This window comes from Anabrus simplex, chromosome 4 (genome assembly GCF_040414725.1).
Source record: "Anabrus simplex isolate iqAnaSimp1 chromosome 4, ASM4041472v1, whole genome shotgun sequence".
Lineage (NCBI taxonomy): Eukaryota > Metazoa > Arthropoda > Insecta > Orthoptera > Tettigoniidae > Anabrus > Anabrus simplex.
In genome coordinates this window covers 117045676-117067514 of record NC_090268.1, presented here as the reverse complement: position 1 = coordinate 117067514, position 21839 = coordinate 117045676, and the positions used below count along the sequence as shown (strand labels likewise).

General features: G+C 35.8%; 1 long non-coding RNA gene across 1 annotated transcript in view; it reads right to left on the bottom strand.

The window, feature by feature from the left end:
- LOC136872473 (uncharacterized) overlaps positions 1-21839 on the bottom strand; it is a 190478-nt gene that overhangs the window by 84745 nt on the left and 83894 nt on the right. The window contains exon 3 of the long non-coding RNA XR_010859915.2: positions 4906-5053. This is a non-coding gene — a long non-coding RNA (uncharacterized lncRNA). The remainder of the gene's footprint in view (positions 1-4905; positions 5054-21839) is intronic.

The window sequence follows — 21839 nt, the reverse complement described above, 5'->3', positions numbered from 1 at the left end:
CGTGCGGATACGACGTCAACTTTTACCCAATGTAAATAGATACAGGCTTAATATCTTCGTACTTTGATAAGAGAAGTATGCGTCGATATAAATGATAGTTGTTGATCCATATAATATGAATTCTGATGAGATATTGAATATAGTGAATTGAGCGGTACTTTGAAAAGAGTTAATGATGTTTATATTCGCGGTGAGCTCATATACGTCGGGAATATTGAGGTAAGACTTGTGAATGTTATAAATAATATATGCATTGAGATATTAGGCGTGGAATTATGATTAATACGACGACGAATAAGGAATTGATGTCCGTTTATTTCAAACAGTTATGGATCAGGATATATTTGACGCATATAGCGATATGTAATATGGCTTGTCTTATTGAGTTATTGACATTTGGTTAGTGAACTTGCAGATTGGTAATAATGTACGATCCTCAAAAATAACCCTAGATAACCTATAGTAGAGCATAATGAGGGCATTTTCTAAGAAAATTTTACATGTTACTCAATATTTAAAATGACTTAAGTGGGAACCACAGTCTAATATACACAGTCGCGAAGCTCGGCTTATTTTTTTCGTCTATGCGACTGCAGCGTCCACGTGGCCAGCAAGCTGCCGGTCTTCTGGGATGTGTAAGTTGTATACGTTTTGCGAGGTAAGCGTGAGGTAATTACATTATAGATGATCGGTTTACTATTAAATTGACATGGTATGTACGAAAGGAGGTGTGTGTGGCGCAATAAATTGCTCAGTTACAAGAAGACACCAGAGCTATCATTCTTTAGGCTGTCTAAAGATCCTGAACATTAAAGCCTTAATTACTGTTTAAATTTTCGGATAAGAGAACAATATTGTGAAGATTCAGAAATTAACTTCAGATAAGTAGGCATTTCGTTCATCACTGATTCAGGAATGTAACTCGTAGTGAAATCCATCCAATGATATGAACTTAAATAACGTTTTTATACAACCGTAACCTCTAACACGTAGCGGTGTTTTGATTTTCAATGTGTAGAAAATTGCTTGTCGCCTCTGTGTAGTGGTTAATGTGATTAGCTACCACCACCCGGAGGCACGGGTTTGATTCCCGGCTCTACCACGAAATTTGAAAAGTGGTACAAGGGCTGGAACGCGGTCCACTCATCCTCGAGAGGTTAACTGAGTAGAAGGGAGTTCGATTCCCACCTCAGCCATCTTCGAAGTCGTTTTCCGTGGTTTCCCACTTGTCCCGACAAATGCCGGGATGGTACGTAAGTTAAGGCCACGGTTGCTTCCTTCCATCTCCCTTGTCTATCCCTTCCAATCTTTCCATCCCCCACAAGGCCCCTCTTCAGCATAGCTGGTGAGGCCGCCTGGGCGAGCTACTGGCCCTCCTCCCTAGTTTTATCGCCCAAACCAAAGTCTCACGCTCCAGGACACTGCCCTAGAGGCGGTACAGGTGGGATCCCTCACTCAGTCCGAAGGAAAAACCAACCCTGGAAAGTAAACGGATTAAGAAAGGAAGAAAGGCAAGAAAATTGCTTGTAAATAGTAGGGGGGATGATTTATTGAAGAAAAATGTGAACTATTTGTACAATAAGATCACGTTATGTTCCAATCATTTTGGAGACAGCCAGTTTATGTCAGCAGAGAAGAAGAAATTAGTATGGAATCTCCGCAGATTTCTTCGAACCGAAAGTTATTGATAAGAGATGATTAGCCCGTCTCAAAGGAGCACAACACACAGTCATACGTTGCACCGACTCAGATAGGTCTTTTGGCAACAGTGGGATAGGAAAGGGCTTGGAGCGAGAAGGAAGAAACCATGGCCTTAATTAAGGTACAGACTGTTTTGACAATGGGAAACCACGGAAACCCATCTTCAGGGCTGGCGACAGTGGAGTTCGAACCCACTATCTCCGAAATGTAAGCTGATAAGCCGCCCAGCCACTTGCGCGTTTGTCAGAGGAGCCGAGAGAACATGGGCTGTATGCTCACTAACTTCGATGTAGTATACTATTAATTCCCTAATGTTAACACCTGATTTTCCACATTAATGCTATGAAGGTACTAAGTCATTAGTGTTGAAATTATTTGTGAAACTAAGATTAGATTACCTCGTGATATTTTGCAATGAAAGTTTTCAGTGTCATGAAACAAAAAAGCTCAAAATCCAGCCATTTAGGTTCCTGAGATGTTTGAATATTATTTGAATTGTTTTATAGTTCATTACTATTTTTATGATGTATGTGAAATTACCAAATTCAGTTCAATAATAGGATTTCGAAAATGACTAAGACCTTAATTACAGTGGTATGATAAGCTATTCCTTCGAAAATAAACTATTGTTGTTTTCCTTCGGTATTATTACCACGCTGTAGTCTAGTGTATCAACGTATTTTATTAAAATGTACGATTAATATAGTTGTCGAGGTGGTTACAGTTTATAATTTACGTGGGAAAGTGCATTCAACTGTTGGGTAGAGAATTGTTCCGGACAGTTAGAGCTTGCTGGCCGCTACGAGCGCTAGTGTCGTTCCGCCTGACAACAGGATGCCATTTCATTACTAAGGAGCTTCGCGACTGTGTATATTAGACTGTGGTGGGAACAGTAAATCATTGACGGTAGTGTCTTCATACTGTTATGCTATTGCTATTTGCGAGTGTGGAAGTTTCATCTACGGTAGCCCTTGACCATTAGCACTCAGTGATTGGATTTATAAAGCATTTCGACCTTAATTTGACCTAGACATAAACTTGTTGAGATTTTACTGAAGAATTATTACATATTTCTTAGGGAATATTTTGAATATGTCCAAGTATGATCAAACATATATACATATATATTTTTTATGTTCATTGGTATATCAGCCTAGGTAGCAATTGAAAGCTACACATGTGAAACATTGCTTACTCCATCTACGTTATTAATGATACAGTCACAAACATGAAATAATGTTAGGATGAGACACCAAAAAGAAACATTCTTTAAATGCATGGTCGAACAAACCTTTCAATAATTACGTACATATGTAGAACATAATATTATGTAATCATTTAAGATCTTGATAAAACTTAATAACAAGTTAGAATTTGATATTTAAGGAGCATTTGAGAGTTCTATTCCCAGATAATTTCATGTTAGTTTATTCTTAATATAACAGTTCGTTAATTTTGAATTAGCCAGAAGGAATCATACAATTATTTTATGGTAGTTTAGTGGACTGAACATTTTAATTTTTTTATATATGAGACTGAGGAGATGTAGGAGGTAATCCACGTCAGGTCAGGAGAGCTTCCTGAAATAATACAACTCTGCAGAGAAATTGAGGAAGGTAATTCTTTATGGAAGTAGATAAGACTGTGGATGTTGAGAAAAATATTAATAATGTGAAATGTAAACCAATAATTAGAGTGATACCTTCAAGTCAATTTTTTAAATTTTTTTTTTATGAGATACCTACATGTACATAAGAATCATTTAAATGACGACTTATCCTTCATACAAAAAAAAAAAAAAAAAAAAAAAAATCGAATAAAATTAGTATTTAAGAATTTAACTTATTAATATTATTTATAGGTTATAAGAAAAATTTAAGGTAATTTCATATGGAAATGATGGAATTTAAGATTGGTCGTATTTTCAATTATTGACCTGTTAGTCAGGCAAACATGATGGATATATTTGAGGTGCGTATCTCAGTCGGATTCACGTTAAAAAAAATACAACATTTTAGTTTGAAATAGGATAATCCCTGAGTTGTATGGCATAGCTAGCTGGAGATTTTCTTGAACGCCGGCGTGTAGTTGATTGGAAGAAAGAATGACTCCCATACGTGAAAAAAAGGAAGAAAGACGCCGCGGGACTCAAAACATGGCGCAAGGTAAATTTTCCTTCGACGCGGCGCAAGAAAAATTTGCCGTCCACCGTGGTTCCAAAAATAAGTTTTGGGGCTCAACGAAAATTGTCATCAACGGTAGGGCTTGAAAAGGAGATTGACACCCCAGTCAAGAGTAAGTCGGTTCAATAATGTATTCAGTAAAAGCCCGTAGATACATACGATTCAATTACGTGCTATACATGCTCAAAAACGGTATTCTCTATATCTTGAAATTTCGATAACTCGAAATAAAATTTATCTCCCGAGGTGATTCGCATAATAGTTTCCTTCCTTAAACTGTAAAATGAACGGAAATTTAATTTTATAGGTATCTCTGAACACTTGGAGGTAACGTTTGTTACGTTTTTTGGTCATAACGTTAAGAGAAAATTCCAGAAACAGTCACCGACACAACTCCCTGAAATACATTCAACTCATTAAAATTATGAAGTAAGAATAAACAAAAATGCACTGAGATACGCAAAACTAGCACATACAAAACAGATCGGTATGTCTCATACATTATTAAGATATGACTTTGACAAGGAAAAAGCACAGAACTGCTAGAAAAAACAGGTGGCATACAATTCCAACAAAATTACGCACAGAAACGATGTTAATAGTGTGCGAAACACACAATAATTAACTGAGTCGCTAGCGCTCGCTAGCCTCTCTTGCTTGTAGGACGAATGCCATCCCGAATCCCCAGCCATAAAACATACATGCTGCTGTAGCAAGCAGAAAACACGATACACGAAGGTGACGGGCGATACACTTGCGAAATAAAGCATCCAATAAAAACGCTTGAAAATGAGGTTGGGTAAATTACACAAGCACATAAGAATTTATCCTAGGGGAAGAGTATTGACTATACTGGAGATTATATTGGTAAAAAAAGGAAGAATCAAAAATAAATCGGAAAATCGGACGACGAATTAAAAAACGGAAAGTTTCCGAGTAAATCGGAAGCTCTGGCAGGTATGCAATAAAATACTGCAGTGCAATGGGTGACCTTATCAAAACAGAAAGGTAATTGTCCTACCTTTTAGGAACTGACTTCATCTACCAGCAATCCCACGATGTATATACTTGAGCTCAGATCTATTTTGCTCCTATCCAGACTACAGCAACATTTCTGACTAGTTGGAACATGGCGAGACAGCACGGGAGTACACAAATGTGCTTCTGACCTGAACAAAAGAGAAAAACGTAAGTAAATTTAAATAGTATGCATCACAAGAAAAGATAAGAAAAGTATATATATACTAAATAATACAATTACAGTAATCTAGACAGGTGCAATTGAACAACTAGAGGAGCAGATGTCCTGGGAAATACACTCTACAGCTTTAAACATTTTCTTTCATTTTTTTCTCTTTTTTTACAAGTTGTTTTACGTTGCACCGACACAGATAGGTCTTATGGCGACAATGGAACAGGAAAGGGCTAGAAGTGGGAAGGAAGCGGCCGTGGCCTTAATTAAGGTTTAGCCCCAGCATTTGCCAGGAGTGAACATGGGAAACCATGGAAAACGATCTTCAGGGCTGCCAACAGTGGGGTTCGAACCCAGTATCTCCTGAATACTGGATACTAGCCGCACTTAAGTGACTGCAGCTATCGAACTCAGTAAAACATTTTCTATAATATTAGTACACATTATAGAAGAAACAGAGATACGGTGATTATATTTGTAGATTTCAAGAAAGCTTACGATTGCATCCATAGAGAATCCCTGTTTAAAATTTTAAGACACCTTGGACTACACCCCAAATTAATAAACACGATAAAACTGACTTTCACTAACACCAAATCAAAAGTGTTTAGGGTGATATATCAGAGTCATTTGAAATTAAAACTGGACTATGGCAAGGAGATGGGCTCTCACCACTATTATTTAATTGTGCTCTAGAAATGGTAATGAGGGAATGGTTTAGGAAATGTACCCCAAAAATACAGATTGGCCCAAAAATCAAAACAAATTGCCTGGGTTTTGTCGACGAATTAGCATTACTAGCAGTTGACATAAAAGAAGCAAAAACCCAGATATCAAAACTTCAAAATATTGCAAATATAATTTACCTCAAAATATCATTTGAAAAAACAGAAATTATGCCCCAAAAACCAACACAACTAAAAGAAGTTACCGTAAATGATAATAAAATTAAAATAGTAACCACCGAGCTGGATGCTGCAGTTGCTTAAGTGCGGCCAGTATTCAGTATTCGGGAGATAGTGGGTTCGAACCACACTGTCGGCAGCCCTGAAGATGGTTTTCCGTGGTTTCCCATTTTCATACCAGGCAAATGCTGGGGCTGTACCTTAATTAAGGCCACGGCCGCTTCCTTCCCATTCCTGGACCTTTCCTGTCCCATCGTCGCCATAAGACCTATCTGTGTCAGTGCGACATAAAGCAAATTGTAACCCAATTTAAATATCTTGGAGAAGTAATAACACATAACCTACATGAAAATATCTCAATCAATCCAAACAAGAACAAATAGATTAGCTAAAGCACAAAAATTAACATGGGACATCTATAGAAAGAAAGATCTATGACTGCAAAAATAAAACACTACAACACAGGTATAAAACTGGAAGCTATATATGCACCGATCTGAATAAACAATCAAAGACTGACAGACTCTGGAAAACTGCAAGGGGGATTGGAAGAACCTGCATTAAAAAAAAGAATAATACCAGAAAGATGGACAGTGGCAGATAATACCTAACAAAGTCGTGTACAAAGAGCTAGAACCCATTACAGATACTATGTGTAAGAGGAGACTGGGATTCTTTTGACATATCGTGAGGATGCAGGATTCAAGATTTTCTGAAACAACTACTACTACTACACAATCTCGTCTCAAAACATAACATAACAGGATGTAAATGGATCATAGAAGTAAAAGAGGATCTGAAGGAAATAGGCCTTGTAACAGAAGACATCACATATAAAACTGAATACAAAAATTCAAGAATACAAACCTCCACTTTACCCTTACGCAAAACAAACCCAAAACATGCACATTTTCAACCAAAGAAAGAGCACGAAGATTGGAGCATCTGAAGAAGTACTGGGAGGACTGCCAAGCCCGAACAATCCCTTCCAACAGACCTGATCGATGGACTGACTAAAGTGATTCTATGGTCATAAAACAAGTAGTAATAGTTCACATTATATAAAAGGTATAGCATATATTTTGGATTCAGGAGGTCAAATGGACTCTTATCGCTATTAACCTATCCAAGGCTCCTGAGTGGGTAGATCATGGGATACTACTGACAAAAATGAAGGCTCCAAGACTAGACAAAAGAGTGACTGAATGGGTAGCTAAATTTCTAGAATTAGAGTAGGTGAAACTTCATCTGATACAGTACAGGTAATGATTATAAGGGGGTTCTGCAAGGCAGTATTATTAGTCCTTTATGTTTTCTTGTATTCATAAATGTTATGAATACAGAACCGGAATCACAGATAAGGTTTTTGCAGATGATGTTATACTGTGTAGAGTAACAAATAAGTTAAAGGATTGTGAGAGACCGTAAAAAGACCTCGACGAAGTAGTGAGGTCAAAGAATGGTAAATGGGGTGAAAAGTCAGGTTAGTCTACATGTTTCTTCAAGACGTGCAGTCCTCTCAGTTTTAATTACTGTGTTGATGGTGTAGAAGTACCTCTTGGAGATCTCTGTAAGTACAGTACTAAGGTGTTAATACAGTATAAGAAAATTTTTTTTTTGGCACGTTGCTTTATGTCGCACCGACACAGATAGGTCTGAATGTATTGCAGGACTATTTAAAGTAGTTTTACTTGAATCCGCCTTGTCAATCTACCAACGGACATCCTTATATGCCAACATCAACGTGCTGTGACATACAATCTACTAAGTCCATGCTCAAGCCACATTCAAATACTTTCTAGATTTTACTGTACATACTTTTATGTAGAAACACTCATAACTAAGCATGTGTTTACTTCTTTTATAATGTTAAACATGGCTACAAAGCCTTCATAAATATAACCCTACTGTTCAACAGACAAATATGTCACTAAAAGCTGATTATTATACTTCACTTTCATTACTTTCTCCTTTTTTAACTAAAATACTAAGGTGTACACCTTATAAAAAACAATCTTTAATCGCACTGACTGTCAGCTTATATATGTATATACTTTTTAATTATATTCAATACTATTAATGTAATATTACTGTAGGAGTCACGATTAATGTAATATATCTTTGTATAGTTGTCCTGGCTGATGATGACATCAAACATTGTCGAAACCGGTACCAAATGTAAAAAAACGTGATGTTTTAAATGTAAACCTTCACGTAATATATTGTATTGAAAAGGTGGATATTAACTTTCCCATTTCGCTATTGTCAATACACCTTTTAATGAAAGAAAACTATTTATTTAACCATTAAGTCATCCATTCCCTTCATCAGTGGTCAGTTCAAAGAATAAAACAATATAACACTATCTTTTGTTCTTAGAATTCAAAGAAGTAGTGTGTCCTAATTTTCCATAATAATACATAAGTTTTCGTTATTCATTGACATGGTAAATTAGGACACAATACTTCTTTGAATTATAAAAAGCATGGCAAAGTCCCTCATAGTGCATTGGCACTGCCGGTGGCTACAATTAGCCTATGCAGTGGCCTCCATGGTATGCACTGGCCATGCGTCTTGGAAGGTGTGCTAGGCTGGGCTCGTCAGGGGCGAAACGCTGATAACCAGGAATGAGTTAGTTGGAAAATTTATAATGTCCAATAACGGACCATTTATATTGGTATTATAAATTTACTCATTCGGAACAAATATTTCAGATTCCCTATGGGAATCAACATCTATATCTACTGGATACCGGTCGCACTTAAGCAACTGCAGCTATCGAGCTTGGTGAAAAGATCTTTGTTGGGGTAATCACATTAGCAGGATTGTAAATAAAGGTTACGGATGTCTTCATATGGTTATGAGGGTATTTAGGGGTTGTAATAAGGATGCCAAGCTCTGCAAATAACCTCAGCCTTTGTGGGTGGGGTTAACTTCCAATAAGCAACCAGCGGAACCTGACCCCTACAGAGCGCGTCCCCAGGTGGCGGATAGGGGAACCCTACAGTACGTAGGACTGGTTGAAATACCCAATACAACCCACGGACCAATCAGGTAGCCCAATTCCTAGGAGCTTTAAAATACTGGGACACCCTCTCTCCAGGGCTCATAAATATGGATGGACCTTGCCCTGGGTTATGGGTGAATACCTCAACAGCATCTATGCCGAAGAAGATGGACTTCGGTACGGTGGAGATGGTGGAAGGGGCAAACCCGTAGCGTCTGTACTCCAGAGGAGCGGCTACAAAAGGCGCCTGAGTCCATGTTAGAGGCAGCCTAATTTGAATCTGGCAGAAGGTAATAAAATGCTCACGGGAGTGGCGAACCCATCATACAAACAGCCTATAAAATGAGTGCGAGTGAATCGAGGCCTCGGAAAATGCTAGGGTGTCACCCTGAAGTGACGCGCAGTTCCCAGTGCTCTGGAGGGAACTGTAAGAAGAGGGCTACCACACATCACAAGAATCGGTATCATCAATGTCATGACTTTGAATGGCAAGGTAGAAGAACTGATAGAGTATATGGAGAAGAAAGACATAGCAATGATGGGAATAAGTGAGACAAAATGGAAGGGGAAAGGTCAAAAAGAATTGAAGAAAGGGTATAGATTATATTGGAGTGGAGGCAAATTGGCAACAAACGGTGTTGGTGTTATATTGAGAGAAGACCTAGCACAATATGTGCACAAAATTGACCAGATCAGTGACAGGATAATTAAAGTTAGACTTGGACTTGAGACTGGAATCAAGGATTTTATACAGGTTTATGCACCCCAATCGGGGAATGCAGATGAATGTTTAGAAGAGTTTCTAGAAGAACTGGAAAGTTGTATTGAAGACAAATTATTATTATTATTATTATTATTATTATTATTATTATTATTAGAAAAGCGCACGAATGTGCATTACAAAGATTATTGACCGTTTTAGTTTTTGCTATAATCGCATAGAGATTTGTTGTTGTTTTTACATTAGTTTTTGCTATAATCGCATAGAGATTTGTTGTTGTTTTTACATCTTGTGATGTGATATATGTCACAGAACTGATCACACAGCGAACACTCACATTTTTCATTTGGGTCGTGATAAGACATATTTTTACATATTTTATGGTGGTACCCGTGTACTGCTAGTTTTATTATCACATGTCTTAGCTTATGGTTGGCGTTCGTCCAATTTCGATCCAACATGGCATCTGTGCTGTAGAATTCTAGCGGAATTTCTTCTCTCTTCTTCCGCCTCTCCGCTAGGTGTGTTTCTACATTCGTTGTGGATGGCAGTGGTAGTTTTATCCTCAGTTCTTCAATAAGGAAGGGTTCCCGTGCTAGTTCATATGTTAGGCGGGAACGCGTGTATTTTGAGATGCCCATTATGGTCTTTAGAAATTTTGCCTTAACTCCTTCTATGGTGGCCAGGTCTCTCTTTGTTAGTCTTTCCCATATCAAGTGGATTCCATAGGTGAGTATTGGTAGGATCGTTGTGTCAAATAGGCGCATAGCTGTTTTTAAGGATAACTGCTGTAGATTGTTGATGTCGTACATGGCTTTCATGGCTGCAACTGCTTTGTCTTTTATGTGTAGTCTGAACGTCCCAGTAGTCTGTAAGGTTATTCCCAGGTATTTGAATGAGTTTACTATTTCCACTTTGCCGTCTTCGTACTCTACGTTGTCGTTTGCTGCATTTCGTCCGCCTTTCCGAAAGACCATCTGTTGAGTTTTTGTCCAGTTTATTTTCAGACTGTTATTTCCTGCCCATTCAGCCAGCGCTGAGAAAGCATGTTGGAGCTCTTCCTTCTTTGTTGACCCTAGGACCATGTCGTCTGCATATATGTAGATCACTGCATCCTTTGCTCTTTCTCTGATTGCTTTTGTTACATCCGCGGTGGCAATATTGAATAGTATGGGGCTGAGTGGAACACCTTGCAGCACTCCATTAGTTTGGGGTGATTTCCTTTGTTTTATGGGTCGCATCATCTATGGTGATCTGGTTGTATGCCAGAATATTTCTTATTAGAGCTGTAAGGGGAGTATTTCCAGTCGTAGTTTGGAGTTTTGACATTAGTTTCTTCCTGTCTATTATGTCGAAGGCTTTTGTATAGTCTATGAAGACTGCATAAAATTTTCCTTTGTGAAGCCGTTGTGCTTCTTCTATGTCATTGAGTAGGTTTTGAATTGCATGCAGGGTTCCTCTTTCCCTTCTAAATCCAAATTGCTCTTCTGGCATTTTGGGGTCTACTTCTTCAACTATCCTGTTGGTTAGGATTCTTGTTAACAGCTTGAAGATATTGCTTTCTAGAGTGATTCCTCTGTGTAAGTTTGGGTCGTTGGTTTCACCTTTCCCTTTATAGAGGGTTATAATTGTTGATTTTCTCCATTCATCGGGAATATTTCCTAATTCTAGGCATTTATTAAACAGTTTGGTCCATATTTCTGCTAGATGCTGCGCGGATTCTTTAAGGTGCTCATTATAAAACCCGTCCGGTCCAGCGGCTCTTTTGCATTTTGTAGCTTTGATAGTGTCTAACACCTCTGCTATGGTGATGGGAGGTATCGCTTCAAGCTGGTTGTTGAATTCAAGTTCGTACGCCGCCTGTTTCCTTGCATTGTTAAGAATATGAGTGAAGTGCGTTTCCCAGGTTCCTATTTCTACGTTGCTAGTTCTTGATGATCTTCTGGGTCTGATGGCTACATATGGGTCTTTTATTGCTTCTTCAGCAGTTTTTTCACCTTCTTTCTCTATGTATTGAGTACGTTTTTGTGTTAGTAGGTTCTTGTAATATTTTCGTTTTTGACCGTATACTTGAAGGTCTTCTGGTTTTGACGTCATCTTGGCTTTATGCAGCGCATTTAATGTGATTTGTCTTTCTGTGTAGCACTCCTTGTCGAACCACGGTTGAGCTTTTCTTGTGTTCAGTTTGTGGGTTATACTTGCTTTTAGCATACTGTTGATTGTTGCTAGGGCTTTGTTTAAATCACTCTCCTTGATTGCCTTTTCTGCTTCAGTTACATTTCCTAATACTCTCTCTAGTTCTGCCAAATTTATCTTTCTGGATACGGTGATTCTTACATTTGTTGTTATAACTTTCTTTGGAATCTTGAGTGAGAATTTGGTCTGTATGGGGATGTTTTTTCTCTTTTTTATTATTTACTGTCTATTACGATGTGTTTTCTCAGCGGGGTTACTGGTGAAGTCCACAATCCCTTTTGTTCTAGAATGTGTATATCGTCTCCTTTTTGGAATACCAGGTCGATGGTGCTACTTCCATTGTGGGCAAAATAAGTTTTATGTTTTGGGTCATTCACTAATTTGAAATTTTCTTCATCAAGAAATGTGAGGACAGCTCTACATTTCATGTCGGGTTTGTCTACTCTGCAGTTCATATCTCCTGCTAGTATGATGTTTTCTTCTGTGTTTGGAATTTTCCTGAAGGACAGCGTTAGGATTTGATTTGATTTGTTTATTTATCATCAACAGAGTTACTGATTCTCCAATTACAGATGATATAATACATTCAAATAATAACAATATTAACAAAACTTACTACTACCACTAATTATAAATAAGCAATATATAATATATACATATTTACAAAACACATTAGGAAGAAAAAAAGACATGAAAACAGAAAAGTGTTTATACATTTGAAATGACCGAAGGAAGGAAGTATAAATTTCAGTTACTAAATGGGCAAAACAAGAAACAAGGAACACTCTGTCTATGAAGCGTCCATAAGATGTCAGCGAATTTCACTAGCTGACGAGTGAAATATATCCACTATCCCGCTAATTTCGTTCAGGGATCTTAGGGCCTGCATAAACCAAGAGCTCCTGTGTGATTCCGTTCTGCACCTGGGTAAGTGAAAGGTGACAGCCTGTCTGGTACTGCGGGAAGGAACATGAATTGGTAGCAACTGGAGTAAATTGGGACAGTCAAGGAAATTACCGATACATTTGTGTATGAGACGTGCGTTGACATACCTGCGCCTAGTCCTAAGCGACTCAATACACATATTTGTACAAAACAAATCATAATCTGTCGATGACAGCTTGATACCCAAACACTTTTTACTAATCCATTTTGAGAATCTGATCTGTACTCGCTCTAAGGCATTAACTAAGTATTGCTGTGAGGGGATCCACACTTCAGAGCAGTACTCTAGACTAGATCGTATATCTTGATTAATAAATTTCATGATGTTCCGTATTGATATCTATAGTATGTCATAGAAAGAAAGAGATCCACCTTATCAATACAAAATTTAATATTGTTATTTAAAACAGTACCGGTTTCGACTTATTACAAGTCATCTTCAGCTGTCATTTACATTCACATTAGAATACATGTTCAAACAGGTGTATCTTACAAATAAACATGTCGTGTTTGATAGACATTAGATAGTATGTCTAGAAGTGAAATTCTGCTTCTTATATCTAAGTTTAAAGGATCAAAAATATTAAAAAGATATCTATCTTTAACACATTAAAAAATTACAACACATGATAAAATTTGTTGTTTACACCTGACCTTGAATATAGCATTATCGTTCAAGTTTTACTAATAATAGTTCTTAAAAGGACTTTTATATTGCATTGTTTTTAGTCGACTAAATATGCTTAAATGTAGCCGCATGTGCTTATACAGGTACTTCTTATTAGGCTTAGACTTCGTCAAAATGAGTAATGTGAATTCAAAGTTGAAATTACAATAACAAAGTGAAGTGCGTTTGAATTAATATTGAATGACCTCTTCAAATATATACTGTGTAAAATACATTAAAATCAACATAAAACATTGGTACATTTCAATATAAGTTAAAAAGTAAGAGGCAGTCCTGCAAATTTGTAAAACTTCATATGAAGTACTGTTCTTCATGTGTACATGCCAAGTTCAAATGGGGCACTATTGGCCACTATTTGCTTAAAGTCCAATCACTATAAATTTATATTGTCTGGTTGAATATACAGATTGAAGATGAATGTGCTGCTGGGGTTATGAAAGCTGTTGTTGTAGGTGGCTCTTTTTCGGTCTATGATACTTGCTAACTATCTGTAAAAAGTAAATGAAATCAGTTAGAAGCGCATTAGAATGTTAAAGAAACTTGTGTGTGTCTGTGTGTGTATTGTAGAGATTACTTACTGTCGTGAGATGATTGGGAAGTGTATCGCTTGGCAGCTTGGCGTGTACTATATCGTGAACTTGTGGTATTGGTGTCTGTTCCCGTGAGGGGAATGGAGGGGTGGGGAAGGGGAGTTGCTAATTGTGTAGAGGTGGAGTTAGTTGTGTCTTTCTCCTGCGCTGTGGATTGCGCGTGGTGTTGTTTATTGACTGTTCTCAAATAATAGTTTTTTATAAAAGGGATAATTTTATTAGATAAAATATTGGTTTTTTCTGTGATTTCATTAATATTATAATTAGGGTTGGCATATTGGTCTATTGTTATATATAGTTCTTCAGTAATATTGAGTAAGGGTCCTTTGGGGTTTGTGCTTAATATTATCATATCATTATCTATATTAGTAAAGTTATGTTTGTAATCAACCATGTGTTGTCCTATTGCCGAAAAATGGTTGTGTTTTATGGCATTGACATGTTCGTTGTATCTGATAGTAAAGTTTCTGCCTGTACGTCCTATGTAGCTTGTTAGGCAGTTATTGCAGCGGATACGGTAAACTCCAGAACGAAGGTATTTGTTGTTATTGTTGATAGTTTTTGTGTTATGTATGATGATGTTGCTGTTATGTGTAGTCCTGTAGGCTATTTCAAGGTTATGTTTTTTGAAAATGTTGGTTAACGAATATATGTGCGTGTTATTAAATGTAAAGGTTGCGTAGTTTTTCTTAGGTTTGTCTATTTTTGATAATTTAGTTTTGGGTTTTGATTTGAATTTATGAATGATTGAATTGACTGTATCTTTCTTGTATCCATTTTTTCTTGCTATTTCTTGGATTAAATGTATCTCTTCATTAAAATCTGTTTTTGAAAGTGGTATGTTAAAGGCTCTATACACCATACTGTAATATGCTGCTTTTTTATGGGAGCTAGGATGAATGGAATCTGTTGCTATTGTGTTTATTGTATGGGTAGGCTTGCGATAAATTTTGAAGGATAAATGATTGTCTTGTCTAGTAATGGTCAAATCGAGATAGTTCAGTTTGCAGTTGTTTTCTGATTCTTTTGTAAACTGTATATGTGGGTCTATGGTGTTTAATGTGTCTAACAAAGTGTTGTCATTGGTTAGTCTATTATCGATGATAGCAAATACGTCATCAACAAAACGGCACCAAAAGAATATTCCGTTTATTGTACTGATTGAGTTGTATTCGAGGTGGTCTAAATATATTTCAGCAATTATACCGGAGGCGGGAGAACCCATTGGTAAGCCTAGTTGTTGATAAATTGTGTCATGGAACTTAAAAAAGTTGTTATTGACGGCAAATTCTAAAATTATTATGAATTCCTCGATTTCTAAATTACTTAGTTTACTGTAAGTTTTGAGGTTGGATGAAATTATATCTATAGTTTTTTTAGTGGGGATATTGGGGTACATATTGGTAATGTCATAAGACGCTAAGGAATGGTATCGTTCTAGTTGTAGCTCTTTAGTTTTGTTGCAGAAGTCTACTGAATTGTGTATAGTTTTATTGGCTTGAAATGAATAATGTTTTTTGAGGAATTTTTGGATGAATTGCGATAATTTATATGTAGGACTTGCTCTGTAATTTACTATGGGTCTCATGGGTATGTTGTCCTTATGTATTTTTGGAAGAGCTCTTGCATTCGGTAGTTGGGGGTTCATAACTATGAGATTTTGTGCTTCAGTTTCGGTAAGTAGTAGGTGCGTGTTTTTAAGTAGAGTCTTGAGATTTCTTTGTATTATATTTGTAGGGTCATTGCGTATGATCCGAAATGTGTCGTTATTGAAAACTTCTTTTGCTTTTTGAATGTATACATTTTTGTCAATGACTACTGTGGTGTTGCCTTTGTCTGCTTTAGTTACGACCAGATTGTTTTGTTTTATCTTGTTGTTTAGTCTATTTATCTGCGTTATATTAATTTTTTTATTGTGTGAACTATTTTCTTGTAATTTCTTAATATACTGTGGTAGTCTTTTTGCGATGTCGTGTTTTACTTCATCTCGTAGGTCATATGGAACTTTCTGTAATGCAAGTTCAGTTTCCGCGGTGGTAGTTGTGATATTTTGCAAAACTGAGGTATTGCCCCAATTATGTTTCGGACCTTTACTCAAAATTTCAGTTTCTGTTTCATCGAATACTGTATTCGTGAGATTTTTGATCGAAGGATGGAAATTATGTTCAATGTCAGAATTAGGTTGGGATGAGGTAATCTTATTTATATTAGGAATCATGGGTTCCGTTCTTCGTGTCTGTTTTAAAGACTCTAATTTTTTATTAAGGTTGTTTTGTTTTTTTATGGCTAAGTTCTCTATTTTGTCGTTAGTGATACGTTGAAAGTGATCCCAATAACTATATGGCAGCTCTTGGGATACTCTCAAATGTAGTGGATACAATTCATTGTTCAAATATTGTTTTTTACGGTAAAAAAAACTTGATTTCCGTTTTCAGCCAGATTTTGTTAGTTTTATTTAATGTGTTACGTGTCTGATTGGTAACTCTGTGTTTATTGTTATACTTCTTAAGAAATTTAGGAGTTAGGTTATTGGCAAGGCATTCTTTCAGAAAGGCGATATTCTTGGTGGTATTCATTAATTTGATTCTAATGCTTCTGTATTTATACGCATTACGTCTTGCCTGGTTGGCATTAATATCTTGATTAATAAATTTCATGATGTTCCGTATTGATATCTATAGTATGTCATAGAAAGAAAGAGATCCACCTTATCAATACAAAATTTAATATTGTTATTTAAAACAGTACCGGTTTCGACTTATTACAGGTCATCTTCAGCTGTCATTTACATTCACATTAGAATACATGTTCAAACAGGTGTATCTTACAAATAAACATGTCGTGTTTGATAGACATTAGATAGTATGTCTAGAAGTGAAATTCTGCTTCTTATATCTAAGTTTAAAGGATCAAAAATATTAAAAAGATATCTATCTTTAACGCATTAAAAAATTACAACACATGATAAAATTTGTTGTTTACACCTGACCTTGAATATAGCATTATCGTTCAAGTTTTACTAATAATAGTTCTTAAAAGGACTTTTATATTGCATTGTTTTTAGTCGACTAAATATGCTTAAATGTAGCCGCATGCGCTTATACAGGTACTTCTTATTAGGCTTAGACTTCGTCAAAATGAGTAATGTGAATTCAAAGTTGAAATTACAATAACAAAGTGAACAGATTTTAATGAAGAGATACATTTAATCCAAGAAATAGCAAGAAAAAATGGATACAAGAAAGATACAGTCAATTCAATCATTCATAAATTCAAATCAAAACCCAAAACTAAATTATCAAAAATAGACAAACCTAAGAAAAACTACGCAACCTTTACATTTAATAACACGCACATATATTCGTTAACCAACATTTTCAAAAAACATAACCTTGAAATAGCCTACAGGACTACACATAACAGCAACATCATCATACATAACACAAAAACTATCAACAATAACAACAAATACCTTCGTTCTGGAGTTTACCGTATCCGCTGCAATAACTGCCTAACAAGCTACATAGGACGTACAGGCAGAAACTTTACTATCAGATACAACGAACATGTCAATGCCATAAAACACAACCATTTTTCGGCAATAGGACAACACATGGTTGATTACAAACATAACTTTACTAATATAGATAATGATATGATAATATTAAGCACAAACCCCAAAGGACCCTTACTCAATATTACTGAAGAACTATATATAACAATAGACCAATATGCCAACCCTAATTATAATATTAATGAAATCACAGAAAAAAACAATATTTTATCTAATAAAATTATCCCTTTTATAAAAAACTATTATTTGAGAACAGTCAATAAACAACACCACGCGCAATCCACAGCGCAGGAGAAAGACACAACTAACTCCACCTCTACACAATTAGCAACTCCCCTTCCCCACCCCTCCATTCCCCTCACGGGAACAGACACCAATACCACAAGTTCACGAAATGGTACACGCCAAGCTGCCAAGCGATACACTTCCCAATCATCTCACGACAGTAAGTAATCTCTACAATACACACACAGACACACAAAAGTTTAACACTTTAACATTCTAATGCGCTTCTAACTGATTTCATTTACTTTTTACAGATAGTTAGCAAGTATCATAGACCGAAAAAGAACCACCTACAACAACAGCTTTCATAACCCCAGCAGCACATTCATCTTCAATCTGTATATTCAACCAGACAATATAAATTTATAGTGATTGGACTTTAAGCAAATAGTGGCCAATAGTGCCCCATTTGAACCTGGCATGTACACATGAAGAACAGTACTTCATATGAAGTTTTACAAATTTGCAGGACTGCCTCTTACTTTTTAACTTATATTGAAATGTACCAATGTTTTATGTTGATTTTAATGTATTTTACACAGTATATATTTGAAGAGGTCATTCAATATTAATTCAAACGCACTTCACTTTGTTATTGTAATTTCAACTTTGAATTCACATTACTCATTTTGACGAAGTCTAAGCCTAATAAGAAGTACCTGTATAAGCACATGCGGCTACATTTAAGCATATTTAGTCGACTAAAAACAATGCAATATAAAAGTCCTTTTAAGAACTATTATTAGTAAAACTTGAACGATAATGCTATATTCAAGGTCAGGTGTAAACAACAAATTTTATCATGTGTTGTAATTTTTTAATGTGTTAAAGATAGATATCTTTTTAATATTTTTGATCCTTTAAACTTAGATATAAGAAGCAGAATTTCACTTCTAGACATACTATCTAATGTCTATCAAACACGACATGTTTATTTGTAAGATACACCTGTTTGAACATGTATTCTAATGTGAATGTAAATGACAGCTGAAGATGACTTGTAATAAGTCGAAACCGGTACTGTTTTAAATAACAATATTAAATTTTGTATTGATAAGGTGGATCTCTTTCTTTCTATGACATACTATAGATATCAATACGGAACATCATGAAATTTATTAATCAAGATATTAATGCCAACCAGGCAAGACGTAATGCGTATAAATACAGAAGCATTAGAATCAAATTAATGAATACCACCAAGAATATCGCCTTTCTGAAAGAATGCCTTGCCAATAACCTAACTCCTAAATTTCTTAAGAAGTATAACAATAAACACAGAGTTACCAATCAGACACGTAACACATTAAATAAAACTAACAAAATCTGGCTGAAAACGGAAATCAAGTTTTTTTACCGTAAAAAACAATTTTGAACAATGAATTGTATCCACTACATTTGAGAGTATCCCAAGAGCTGCCATATAGTTATTGGGATCACTTTCAACGTATCACTAACGACAAAATAGAGAACTTAGCCATAAAAAAACAAAACAACCTTAATAAAAAATTAGAGTCTTTAAAACAGACACGAAGAACGGAACCCATGATTCCTAATATAAATAAGATTACCTCATCCCAACCTAATTCTGACATTGAACATAATTTCCATCCTTCGATCAAAAATCTCACGAATACAGTATTCGATGAAACAGAAACTGAAATTTTGAGTAAAGGTCCGAAACATAATTGGGGCAATACCTCAGTTTTGCAAAATATCACAACTACCACCGCGGAAACTGAACTTGCATTACAGAAAGTTCCATATGACCTACGAGATGAAGTAAAACACGACATCGCAAAAAGACTACCACAGTATATTAAGAAATTACAAGAAAATAGTTCACACAATAAAAAAATTAATATAACGCAGATAAATAGACTAAACAACAAGATAAAACAAAACAATCTGGTCGTAACTAAAGCAGACAAAGGCAACACCACAGTAGTCATTGACAAAAATGTATACATTCAAAAAACAAAAGAAGTTTTCAATAACGACACATTTCGGATCATACGCAAGGACCCTACAAATATAATACAAAGAAATCTCAAGACTCTACTTAAAAACACGCACCTACTACTTACCGAAACTGAAGCACAAAATCTCATAGTTATGAACCCCCAACTACCGAATGCAAGAGCTCTTCCAAAAATACATAAGGACAACATACCCATGAGACCCATAGTAAATTACAGAGCAAGTCCTACATATAAATTATCGCAATTCATCCAAAAATTCCTCAAAAAACATTATTCATTTCAAGCCAATAAAACTATACACAATTCAGTAGACTTCTGCAACAAAACTAAAGAGCTACAACTAGAACGATACCATTCCTTAGCGTCTTATGACATTACCAATATGTACCCCAATATCCCCACTAAAAAAACTATAGATATAATTTCATCCAACCTCAAAACTTACAGTAAACTAAGTAATTTAGAAATCGAGGAATTCATAATAATTTTAGAATTTGCCGTCAATAACAACTTTTTTAAGTTCCATGACACAATTTATCAACAACTAGGCTTACCAATGGGTTCTCCCGCCTCCGGTATAATTGCTGAAATATATTTAGACCACCTCGAATACAACTCAATCAGTACAATAAACGGAATATTCTTTTGGTGCCGTTTTGTTGATGACGTATTTGCTATCATCGATAATAGACTAACCAATGACAACACTTTGTTAGACACATTAAACACCATAGACCCACATATACAGTTTACAAAAGAATCAGAAAACAACTGCAAACTGAACTATCTCGATTTGACCATTACTAGACAAGACAATCATTTATCCTTCAAAATTTATCGCAAGCCTACCCATACAATAAACACAATAGCAACAGATTCCATTCATCCTAGCTCCCATAAAAAAGCAGCATATTACAGTATGGTGTATAGAGCCTTTAACATACCACTTTCAAAAACAGATTTTAATGAAGAGATACATTTAATCCAAGAAATAGCAAGAAAAAATGGATACAAGAAAGATACAGTCAATTCAATCATTCATAAATTCAAATCAAAACCCAAAACTAAATTATCAAAAATAGACAAACCTAAGAAAAACTACGCAACCTTTACATTTAATAACACGCACATATATTCGTTAACCAACATTTTAAAAAAACATAACCTTGAAATAGCCTACAGGACTACACATAACAGCAACATCATCATACATAACACAAAAACTATCAACAATAACAACAAATACCTTCGTTCTGGAGTTTACCGTATCCGCTGCAATAACTGCCTAACAAGCTACATAGGACGTACAGGCAGAAACTTTACTATCAGATACAACGAACATGTCAATGCCATAAAACACAACCATTTTTCGGCAATAGGACAACACATGGTTGATTACAAACATAACTTTACTAATATAGATAATGATATGATAATATTAAGCACAAACCCCAAAGGACCCTTACTCAATATTACTGAAGAACTATATATAACAATAGACCAATATGCCAACCCTAATTATAATATTAATGAAATCACAGAAAAAACCAATATTTTATCTAATAAAATTATCCCTTTTATAAAAAACTATTATTTGAGAACAGTCAATAAACAACACCACGCGCAATCCACAGCGCAGGAGAAAGACACAACTAACTCCACCTCTACACAATTAGCAACTCCCCTTCCCCACCCCTCCATTCCCCTCACGGGAACAGACACCAATACCACAAGTTCACGATATAGTACACGCCAAGCTGCCAAGCGATACACTTCCCAATCATCTCACGACAGTAAGTAATCTCTACAATACACACACAGACACACACAAGTTTCTTTAACATTCTAATGCGCTTCTAACTGATTTCAT